This window comes from Xyrauchen texanus, chromosome 41 (assembly GCF_025860055.1).
Source record: "Xyrauchen texanus isolate HMW12.3.18 chromosome 41, RBS_HiC_50CHRs, whole genome shotgun sequence".
Lineage (NCBI taxonomy): Eukaryota > Metazoa > Chordata > Actinopteri > Cypriniformes > Catostomidae > Xyrauchen > Xyrauchen texanus.
This window is the reverse complement of record NC_068316.1, coordinates 20,819,289-20,832,279: the sequence shown is the minus strand read 5'-3', so window position 1 is coordinate 20,832,279 and position 12,991 is coordinate 20,819,289. Positions and strand designations below refer to the sequence as shown.

At 36.9% G+C, this 12,991-nt stretch overlaps 1 protein-coding gene across 2 annotated transcripts in view; it reads right to left on the bottom strand.

Moving 5' to 3' along the window:
• The window catches only part of LOC127634072 (sickle tail protein homolog), a 167,422-nt gene that overhangs the window by 126,591 nt on the left and 27,840 nt on the right, over positions 1-12,991 (bottom strand). The gene's annotated exons all lie outside the window — the stretch shown is intronic.

Sequence of the window (12,991 nt, the reverse complement as noted above, 5' to 3'; positions counted from 1 at the left end):
CTTGAACACCCACGGGTAGTTCAAGCTTTAAGATCTAAGCCAGACGCCACCCCTCACCCTCCATGGGAAACGGGAAGTATTTAGTGTAATAACCTAACTCTCTCTCTGGAAGGGGAACACATACCATGGCCCCTTTAACCAGGAGATTGAGTTTTTTTTTACAAAAAGAAATCCGGTTACGGTAGTGAGAACACGCAGTTGAAACAGGAAGCGAGAGAATTAAATCCTGACGCCCTTATAAGACCCACAGAAAAGAATATATCCGGCAGAAGTTTCCACGCTGCCAGGATCTCTGAGATGGGTATTATATTTTAACACTTCCTGTTGAGGGGTTGTCGGGTGTTTCGCGTCCTGAATAAAATGCAGGAACAGCGAAAACACCCAATTTTGACGAAGCCTCTGCAACCCGAAACACCAAGAGGTGGCGGGAATGGAGGGGCTTCGAGGGGGTACCGGGAGGGGTGAAGTGAAGCACGCGCCCGTCCGAGGGAGCTACCCCCTAATCTAGGCGCAAGACCGTCAGGGTTTTCTCTTACTAGAATAGTCCTGAGGTCTTGCTTCGGTGGCTGGCAAGGGCGGCGAGACTGTCCCCAATCCCTGGGAGGAGGAGCACGACTCGCCACGCTTTGCTTTTGAGCCTCCCTTCAGTCAGGACCGAGGTGGGTCTGAGGCTTGCTCGTCAAGCGCAGAACCCACACTCAGGTCGTCCAGGAGGTCAGCCTGGTACGCCTGAAAAACAGCATAGTGTGCAGAGCAGCACCAGCCTGACCTGCTCCTTGATAAGCCCTTCCCACTAAAGTGGAGGTTGTCCTACAAGGCTTTGAGGGAGAGAGGGCTTTAAGTGACGATGCCGAGCCCGGCAGAGATAGCCCTCAAGCGTCTCTTCGACCGGCGGCATCACTGAATACCCCGTGCCTCAGCACCCACGATAGTCGAATATAATGACGTCGAGGGTATGTGAACACGGGAAGAAAATATATATATATATTTGTTGTTTTTTTTGTTTTTTTTTTAGGGGTTCTCCATGAGCGAAAAAGCTCTTCATGGAGGTTATCAAAGAAAGGGAAGGGACCCATGAGGCGTTCCCTTTCTTAGACTGGAAGATAAAATCTATCCCCTAATTGGGAGCGTTTGGGGGTCTCTTTTTCGCGTGGCCAGTCCAATCTGGCAACCGCACGAGTAACAACATCGAGCAATTCCTCCGTAGATTTTTCATCGCGGACAGAAAGCTCGAGGCGGGAAGAGAATTGCGATCCACCTCATGATCCAAGAAGCGTCGGAGCAGCCGAGATCATGTGAAGGACCAGCTGGGTTTGGGGAGAGAGTGAGAGAAAGGGATCAACCCGTCTCTTGCTCCTCAGCCAAATCCATGCACGAGCCCCACGAACAATCTTTTACGTGAGTGCTGACTCCGGAAGCAAGCGAGGCGAGCACGACGCACTCTGCCTGTTAAAGCAAATCGCAGTGCTCGCACCCACCCTGCTGCAACGCAGAGCAGCGTGCTCTTACCCCCAAACAAACAGCAAAAACTGATGTGTGCCGTCTTCAGCTATAGAGCGAGAAGAGGGAACACGCACTGTTTGCGACTTTCAGTCATTCTCTCTCTTTTTTTTTTTTTAGAAATATATATATATAATATTTTCTAAACAGAAGAGAAAAATAGAACAACGTTCACTGCACACTGCCTAACTGATTCTATCTCCTAACAGATGAAAGAAAGTTTTGACAGGGTGTGTGAAACACACAGAAACAGAATCGGTCTGAAAAAAGAGTTTCTGACGACACCTGGTGACGTATCCATTTATAGCCTGGCCTCAGGTGCATCTAATGATTACATCAACTGAGGCTATAAATTCCGGTCAATGTTCATTGACGTGTTCCGCACATAATTCAGCTCGGCTCACAGCGAAAGCTGTTCCCCCGTAGCTCTTAGCAGCGCAACATCAAAGTGAAGCCTTTTGTAAAGGGAACTGGATATAAGTTGCTTGATGCTTGTCAAACATATACACTTGAAGAAAATCTATTCAACTCAATATACATTGTATACAGAGTGACACACTTGCTTTCCATTCATAAAAACTTTACAATAAATTGTACAGTAATTAACTATATTAGTAACGATTCACTACACTTCTACAGCATTTCTTATTATTGCTCAATGTTAATTTCTACATACTAATACATCATTAAAATTAAAAGTTGTATAAGTTAAGATTAGTTAATGCATTATGAAATAACATGAACTAACTATGAACAACTGTTATATTAACATTAACTAACATTAATAAATGCTGTAAAAATCATTGTTAATTTTTAGTTCATGCAATGTTATGTATTTACTAATGTTAACCAATAGAACCTCATTTGAAAGTGTAACCAATATATATTTTCCTGTATCAAGCAGTAATTTTCTAGTTTCATAAAATATATTTGCATAAATTAACCTAAGTCCCTTTGTACGTTCAAAATGAGAATAATCTGGAATACAATAAAGTATTTCAAGAAAAACTTTAGTAGAATTTTAGCCAGGGTATTCAAAGTACAAATAGAACAACTATATGAATATATCAGAATCTATAAATCTAACAATTTACCAGTGAGAACACACAACACATATTTGGGGTATAGGTCAAAAAGGTTAGTGGATAATGGTTTTGATTGAATAACCTACAAACCCAAAAGCCTACGACCCTCTCCACTGCACCAGATAGCCGCCATGTGATTCCATTTCAGAGAAAAGCCCCAGATCAAACAAGCCAGTGACAGGATATTTGGATGTCATACCCACAGACTTACTATACTCACAATGGTAGATTTGGCCACTGCTACTCAATTCATGAAACAGCTATGGGTAAAATACACTCACATTTATACATGAGATTCAAATGTACAATATTTCATCACAGGATTAAACCCCCACCACTCTTGTTTGACATGGCTTCAAACCATTCAGCCATCTGGACAAATCATACATCAATCATTTTAACACGGGGAAGTGATTATATCTGTGATATGAGGGTGTTGGTAAAGTGAGGAGTGACCTATTTATGGAGGGAAAAACATACAGTATATACTGTGCGTAATGTAACTTTTTTGCAACACACAAACACCAATGAAAAGGGGAATCAAAGTAGCTTAGCATCTATCAAAACAAGTTCATGAGTATAAATCACACCATCTCCTCTAAACATACAGACTTTCAATAATGGTGTGATGTGGAGAGAGAAAAATGTATTGTTTGGCCTATTTCCATTTGAATGGTCGGAAGTTTGCAGTCCACTACCAGTCTACGTCCATAGCCAAGAACACTACACATTAATACAATAGAGTGCCCACCCACTTTTTCAGACACGTCGGTTCCGGAAATGTTTTTCCCATTCATTTCTCCCAATGACTTTACAACTCTTTTATGAAGGATTTTTTGAAAAGCATGAACCAAACCAACCAGCTCCGAGGTGAATCACAACATTACACACTTTGATTTCAAACAATGAAATATTTGAAAATCGTATAAAATTTACAACACTGTGTACTTACCATCTTTCACAAGGGCACAAACTACAATCCATTAAATTTTGTAATCAGATAAAAACTGATGGAAATATATAAAACAATTTAAGGTTGTTGATTATACATATAGAAACAATATATTTTATGTTTTTTACTAAATACTTCAATACATACAAATAAATAAGTAGTTTGAGGATGAAGGAAGACCGACACGTCATGTAAGTGGGCGGTCCCTTCCAGGCTTTTTTCGCAGGCTTGCTTGGTCATAGTTCTCTGATTGGATCGTTCACAGCTGTACCATGGGTAATGTAGTTGTTCACTCGGAATTCCACTGTTAAACAGCATTTTTAAACAGTGAATTTGAAATAATGCTGACTGATGGCTTCAACAGAAGCATATACCATGGATTAACAACTGCAGAGATCACTGTAGGTCTGTATTTAGGTCTGGGTCTAATTTTGCGCTCTATTAACTCTGAACAGAAACAATCATTACAAACTGTATCAGAAACTTTAAGACCACTTAATGGAGCTTTTTCTACCTGATCTAACCCTTAAAATGAGTTTTGCTAGTGTAACCTAATGAAGTAATTTTCTTTTTCAGTGTAAAAAGAGTGTTGCAATTGTTAGTTCATGTTAACTACTGGTAAAACACACACAAACACACACACAAACACAAACACATGCACATATATATAACCTATGTATACTTACAACAATGTATACTTATTGTAAAGTGTTACCAGAAAAGGGTTTAATAGTCTTAGATGGATTATAACATGTCATACTGCAGGATGCTGCTTTCATGGCTTGAAATGTTGCATCAACTACCCAAACACAAAATTACACACATACTGTATGCATATTAACGTGCAAAAGTGGAGTAGGGTACAAAGACTGACTTTTGACCTACATTTCTTCCACACTAAAACCTAATGACCTTTGACCATGCTATACATAAAACAGATGTGCCCATTTTTTTAAGTTTAAATCAGTATACCATATATCATTGTTTTAATATGAGCATACATATGCATGGTTTGCATGTTATATGCATGTGACGTGTGCACCTCATTCAGTGTGTGTATGTGTTTGTGTGTCTCAGGCTAAATCAAAAGCCCTCTAATAACACACTAGGAGCTTATATGTATTTGACTGCCTACAGACTCCACCCTGCATGGACTCCATTCCTTTGCTGTAACTCAATGTAAGCTATATTTAACCTCCTAAATAATATATAACCTATGAGACTGCTTCATTTTAAAGCATTTTCCATCCATTTTACCCCGAAACTTTATCCCAGAACCTGCTGCTGCTAATGGGTTCTATATAACGTGTGTGTATGAGTGTACAAATGAGGCTGTAGTAGGTTTTGTGAGTAGATCCGAGGAATTTTGATTATTAAACAGAGGTAACCCCCACCTCAGCATTCTTAGTTACTACATAATCCAGTGCAAACAGAGTCTGTGTATCAGGTAAAACATCTTAAGAGCTTCCGAGAAGCACACAGACACATCATTATATACACTGAGTGTCTCATACCTGATTATCAGTTGAATCATTACTGTCGCGACATGAAAAGGGTATGTGCGTGTGTATGCGTATGTGTCTATTTTTTTATGCCCCCAGGGGCCAGTTTCTTCAAACACATTTAGATTTCACAAGCCAAAACTGATTTCCCCACAAGACATGAACACACACACTTTTTCTCAAGTGTTGGACTGTTAGTCGGGTTGATGTAATCATAAAAACTCAGACTAATATGAGATGTCTCATCACATCTGTGAAAAGTCAGGAGGGGCGTCAGGGTCAATAGGGCAGTAATATTCCATTCTGTTTGCTAACTGAAAATACATACTTGCTTATAATACACATACAATACATTTAAACATGTGCATATATAATTTACAACCTATGATTCTAAAATAGACAATTTACACACAACACATACACTTTGCACCTTGTTTCCTCACAACTACACACCATTCTTCTTCCAGGCCTGTTATGACTATCAGACTCTTAGCTCTTTCATTAACAGCACCACACGTTTGTGTCAGGAGACAAGCTCACCTGAGTTTAACAAAAATGACCATTTCAACATCTCTGCACTTACGTAGAGTAAAGGGCCAAAGGCAGAGTGAACACCTATAACAGTTGGCTTGCCAGAGGGAATAAAAGGGGATAACTCTCTCTCCTGTAGACACAATCCCACTCTTCTGCTAACTAGCTAGAGGAAATGAAGTTTTGAGCTTGCCTGAGATAACCTTCAGTCAAATGCCTCATTAAAGTTATAACAGCAGACAATTATACATTCTCCAGTAATGAGCAGGAAATAGCACTGAAAGAGACTGAAATGGAAGATAATCTGGAGGAAGAGAATAATTACAGAACTGAAAAAAATCCAGAAGTCAGATTTCAATTTCAAGATGGAATATGCTTTCACCTTAGCAATAAAGACATATCATAAAAACAAGTGCTGATCTGAATCATTTAAAGATGCAATATGTAATCGTTGTTTATGTTTTTCTGGCTGATATGAGTGGTCTTTTACTTTTTACTTAAAAGTTATGATCTTAAAAAGTTACTTTGTGCACCATTGATTTAGGATATCATAATTACACGAATTTAAAGGAAATAGAGCTTTCTACTTCTTTTAAAAACTGTATTATTTATTTTGCTAATTTGGCCTATTTATTCCGCTGTGCTAATTATGCATGATTATTAGTTGCATTTTGTTATTTGCATTTAGCATAGTGTGTCCTGCTGTCTGTAACCCTATCAGAACAGACCTGTGACCTATTTATGTGTCACAGCCACTGATCTATATATATAACTGGATAGCTCATAGAATTCTAAACTGCCAGCAGTAGGTGAAGCTACCGGAAGTGCTCTGGCGGCCATCTTACTATTCCCTACCGACAGAGGGCATCGCGGCATGTGCAGCGTTTAACCGCGAAACAACACTCACTTAAGGATGCGGCTAAAGTGCCCACAGGTTGTAATTTATGACTATGTACATATTAAGCACACATTAGTCGTTATCCCCATGTAGAGTGTCCATAACGATCATAATCTTTAATAATCAACAGTAAAAATACAACACTAAAGTGTATTAATACCCCTTTTAAAGCAAAGTTATCCATCTGCAGATTGTTACAGGATGCAATGTTTCTCTGCCTTCATAGTTTAAATCTGTTGATACTCATTGTTCATAATGTTGACAAATTATACATCTGCATAATTTGCCAACATTATTAACCATTTTTGACTAGATTATATAGTAAATGTGAACTAATTTAGGGGGGGGGGGCATGCACATCAACAAATTTTAAAGTTAATAAAAACGACTAGCTTTGTGTTGATATTGTAACTAGACAGTACCTCTTAGAATAAATCCAGAACCAAATATAAAAATGTAGAATAGTATACACACACAAGTTCATATGTAGTATGTGTGTGTGTGTGTATATATATATATATATATATATACACACACACACACACACACATTAATTTACCTTTACTTAATGGAATTATCCATTTGCATTCATTTCTAGAACATGTACATACCAGCTTGTGAGCATTTAATTATTTCAACAATCCCCTGATATTTTAAATCATAATCAGAAATAGGTTTATTGACATATGCACACTCAAGGAAATCATACATATTTATTTGTTCAATAACAAAAGCTTCCACGTACATAAAAAAAATTGACTTAAACAACAGGTGGAGCAACCAAATTAAGCACCAACTTAGTTGCAAACTAACTAGTAGTTACGAAGCCTTGAACTTTATACCCCAACTTAAGACCTTACGCACAGCTATTTACTCAACCTCATGTCCTTCCAAACCTGTATGACTTTTTCTGTGGAACACAAAAGATGACATTTAAAAAAATGTTTTTGTCCATATAATGAAAGCCACTGGTGACCAAAACAAGCTATTTTGCTCACCATTTACTTTCATTATATGGAATACAAAATACATTTTTGGGGGTTCTGCAAAAGAGTCACATGGATTTGGAAGGACATGAGGTTGAGTATATGATGACAGAATTTACATATTTGGGTCAACTTTTCTATTAATATTAAATGTTATAACTATCTGAAACACAGTAATTTTATGAGACTTATACTGCATGTTGCAAAAGTATCTTCATTGCAAATAAAAACAGACAGTATAATATTTTTTACTCTGTTAAAACAGCTCTTCAGTGAAGCCAGGCTGACTCCTCATACAGCTTTTCCTCCTGTTGCAAACCAATTCCAGTTTTATCTAGCATTCAGTGCGATGTTTATTGAAATCCAAACGGCAAATTTACCTTGTTTAACTTCAACAATATCCATGTGCACCTTTTCAGGGCTGGACTGGAAAGAGAAATCGGCCCGGATTTGACATAACTGTCAAAAAGTTGTTGGGGGTAGTGTTACGCTAACGCGGCGGCTCGTTTTAGATTATCGCGGCCGACACAGCGACCCGCTCGGTTCTCCCGATGGCCAGTCCACCCTGATCGGCCCCAAAGTTTGTCGGTCCACCGGAAAAATGTCCGGTAGTCCAGATTACCAGTCCTGCCCTGCTCCTCGTCTATTCCAATTGATCACTTTATAAATGATGCCCGTGAGCTGGACCGTATTCAGGCCTGCACTGCAAAAAGTACAAATCACACAGAGAATTAATGAAAACCCACATTATATTTATCATATGTAACCGGTGTTGATCTGCAATTAGATATTCAACTTGACCAAAAAAGCTGACTTAGGAAAATAACCACAAAGAATAACAGTATAACTCACTAAGTTAACGTTAGCTGCATAGCTAATATTCATTTATCCTAAGAAAATAACCACAATGCACGTTCAACGTAAACAAAAGCTACAAAACATAATTATGTATTCAGAATAAAAACTTTAAAGCCTGCAAAAAATATGTTTGAAAATGTCTACTGATATCTTACCTCAGTTTCTTAAACTTGTTTCTATTGAAACACGTCGCGACGTCGTGCCGCTGCACGTAATGCTGCTGCAATAAAGAGTAACATACGCTCACATTTAGAATAAGCAGGGGGGGAAAATTAAAGTCAAAATAAATAATGAATTACATATTTAGGAAGATTGCATTGTGATACAGTGTATGCAGACATAAGAAATGTGTTTTAATGTGACTGGATGGGTACCAATTACTCACCAAAACAGACGATTTCCCATTGAGACACATAGGAGTACAGAATGTTAGGGAATACCAAGATGGCGGCGCAGTAGCTTCACTGTTGTGACGTCATGAGCTATCCAGTTATATATATAGATCAGTGGTCACAGCCTTCTAGTTGAGAATCTCTGCTTTAAGGCCACAGTAGTTTCTTGCACAGTGAAATCACTGTACCAAAATAAAATTTAAACCAGCAGTATAAACTAAAAGGAACTGTTATTATCTTGCCTTTCAATGATGACTCCATAAACTTGACATTAAAAAACTAATAAAATTACATCATAAAGAAATTATAAAACCAGTCTTATATCTAAACTGCCAAAGTTATATGGAAAACAAGCCTCGGCGTATGGAAGGAAGCTGCCAAAATAAAATAAAATTCATATTAAAATAATAATACAACCAAACATAATATAAAAAGAATAATTTAGAGTTGGAGCTGACAGAAATTAGACAAAATACAGATAAAACAATGTGGCTGAAGAAGTTGTTATTTTAGAAAGGGGTAAGTGGCTTTCCTGAGATTCCTTACTGCTGTGTTTCTAGGGCCCCCATGTGGCCTGATACTCCAACTCCACATACTGTAGCTAGACGTGTCTATTAGCACTTCAACAAATATTGCTCTGGATTTTATAATTTCACAAATGCATGTTTATCTTCAAACTAAGAAAAGTCAATTTGGGATGTGTTTAGAATTTGATCCAGTACAAATAATGAGTTATTCCTGCTGTTGTAGATGAACAGATTAAAGAATCTTCCATGATCTGTCACAACAGCAATAAATATTTGACTGTCTTGACATTCATCCCAGTTTTGTCTTTACAATTGAATGCATGGCGGAGACACAGCACACACTTTTTTTCTATCATGAAAAAAATGTATACTTTTATATAACTTCAAAAGTTATGTTAACATTAGGTAATGCAGGATGAACTATATACATATATAAGTATTGGTTGCTTGTTGATAATGAAAGGTAAAGGGTGTTCCATAATCCTTTAACATGAAACCGTGTAAACTTCAAATACAACTGGAACATGAATTTCAATAAACTAAAAAAAACCTCAGAAACACAAACTTTCCACTGAGCAAAAGTTCAATCACCATCTTTCTTGATTACATATCACAATCATTTACTTTATTTTTTTAATACTGCTGTTAGAATTACAATTACAAAAGATCAAATTTGTTCATTTTAAGGCCTGTTTTTTCTGTTTTCCAATAACCTTATTCTCGTTTGTTAATTCTTAGCATTTTTAAGATCAATGAGTTGTAAGCTAGCAAAACTTTAAGAGTAATGGAGAAGGGACTCCTGAAGAGGATGTAAATAAGTGACAGTGACAGAAGCCTTGGGCCTATTGATTTTAGCTCAGCCCTTTTTGCCAGGCTAATACAGATCTGAGAGATGAGCACAGAACCGTTACAGAGCTGCAAAACAAGCCCAGATAAGGAAATAGAGGACTTCTCCAGGCAGAAAAAAGTCTAAACCTCAGTCAAGGCTTGAATCAATTCTGCCACTTTTATATTCAAATGAAGATCAATGGTTCTTAAGTCAAACCTAACACTACAGTCTCTGAAAAGAGATTGTACCAAATTTATGATAAACATCATGCAATTGGTATTACATTAAGCATCAACGAAAGATTCACTTCAGAAATGGCTGACAAATGAATGAAAATAAAGATATGTCACGTCTAGATGTTTTGTGTTTGTCTTTTATTTTGTAAAGTTTAGTTCCTGTTTCAAGTCATGTGGTTCACCGGTCATGTGATCATCCTGTTTCAGTCCATGTTTATGTGTCTTGTTTTCTGTCGGTTCATAGTTTTGTTATTAGTTCTGTTATGTAATTGGTTCATCGTCATTGTCTTGTTATCTTGTTTATAGTTCGGTCTGTTCATTGGTTGATGTTTCCCATGTCCATGTACTTAAGCCTCATGTTTTCCATTGTGTCTTGGTCAGGTATTGTGTTTGTAACTTTGTTGTTTTGTTTCAAGTCAAGTCAAGTCATGTTTATGTTTTGTTTCATAATCTTACCTAGTCATGTCAAGTTTAGTTTAGTTTATGTTTTGTTCACGTTTAGGATTAGGGTTTCTGAATAACACGTATGTAAATAAACTGCACTTGGGTTCTTCATCTTCACATCATCGTCTTCGTCATTTCTAGTGTTAGTCGGTTAGAATCTCCAATAGAAGCTGATTCATTTAAAATGGTGAATGAAATAAATGTGCTTTTATTTTTGAGCATGAAATCAAGCACTCTTGTGAAAGCCTAATTATGCTGCTTTTTCAGAGCTGTATAGAGAATTCGTAGAGAAATAGTTTAAGTAAATGCCGTATTTGCAATAGCTGAAATGTAACTTCAGCTGTTCAGTGGCATATAGCTTATTACTGTAGACTTGCATTTCCAGACTATTGAATATTAGCATAAAGTCTGGTCCTCATTGCAGCCAGACTGATCACATTGTGAATTCAGCAACAGGCAGGGGTGGCTTTGGGATTTTTGGGGGCCCCTGTCAACTTTTAAATTAAGATATACCCATCTTATCGCAATCCGTAACAGGTAGGTCAATGTAACAATTCTATAGAATAAACTATAGAATTTTGATATTGAAAAAAACACTAGCCAAAACACATTTAGAATCTATAACAAAAACTTACTTCATTACAGTAGAAATGGATTAGACTTTTACATTCCCTTATAAATTGAAATATAAATCAATAACATTTCTGTCAAAATACTGGTTACTACAATTTGTGTTGCTATAAGAGCACTCGTGATTTAGAACGTCAGGGCTGTTTTGCCTTATGAGATGTTTGACATTCTAGTGCTTCAAAGTGGAAAATTCTTGGTTTAATTCTGATGAGTCTGACATGATTTTGTGATTGCACTGCGGTGTTTATCGCAATCTGCTCCACACGATTCAGTCAAGCCAGATATATGATGCGTCCATACAAGCACAAGGATGAGTGTGACTCATGTCACCCTGTATGGAAAGTAAATTTAGCCCTTAACCCTTGGATGGTTATAACGATCAAGTTCCTACTTTGAACCTGCCAGGTCAAATTGGCCTGTTTTTTTTATCTTCAATTTCAAATGCTTGTAATAAAGGCTCTATTTGCTCTTTACTTTTGGTCTTAAATCGTCCCTCTAGGTAGCAGCAAACAAGAAAAAAAAAATTCTCTATCACCTTCTATCACAATATATAGATCTGAAAGGCAGGGGCACCCAAATGTGTTTATTTTATTTATTTTTGTGACTCTGCCCATAGACATCCAGTGTTTTTTGGAAGCGAATTAACTACAAACGTGATCTTGGTGTCCTTTGAAAGCTAAGAACCTCAGCTTTGCTATGTTGTATAACATTTTGTCATTAATTAGCAACATATTCAATGATGATTTGTTTGCAATACATTTTTTTTCTGGACATTTGGGACATAGAATAACTGTGGATTATTTACCCAGGCAAGCTGAAAGACAAGTAAAAATAGACTCAATTTGTAGAAAACAACCTAAGGTAAGAGCTGATTTAGAATTTGTTGCTATTTTGTGTGTTTTCAGAATTTGTGTGCTTACAGAAGCAGTGAGCGAGCAGCTATGATACTTTTTTTTTAAACACTTTTTATTTATTCAGTTTCAATTAATAATCCAATAACTTTGAACCTTAATTTTTTTGAACAGGTGTTTAATTGTTTATTATGTTTAATTTTATCATGTTATATTGAACATTTAATAAACATAATGAACATTGAATTAACAGTAAAATACCTTTTGAACAAATATCAATAAAATTATATTTTATTTAAGTTTTCCTCAAGGATATCATGAAGTTTCAGGACAAAAAGTAAAAATTACTCAAATCAGTGTTAAACGTTCAAACAGGTCAAAATGACCCGTGAGTCCATCCAGGGTCCATTTTGCAACGTGCTATCAGTAGCACCACAGGGAATGGCATTTGAATGGCATTTGAATTGATTAAAAAATGACTGATGGGATATGGCAGTAATTCAATATTATTTTAATAAGTAATTTGGTAATTCGGCAGAATGGGGTTGATTTCAAAGTACATGAACGTTCGGAAGCAACAAGTCGATTTCCTGTGTTATCATGTTGTTGCAACTTAGGGAGGGGCCGTCTGACTGACATGTAAATTGACAAACCATAATTATTTTTAACATGACATTTAGAGGCAGGTAAATCTGAAATACTGTCTCCAACAAAACTCTTGAAAATCTTTGATCAAAGATTTCATGTAATTAACCTCACAAATCCAGCAA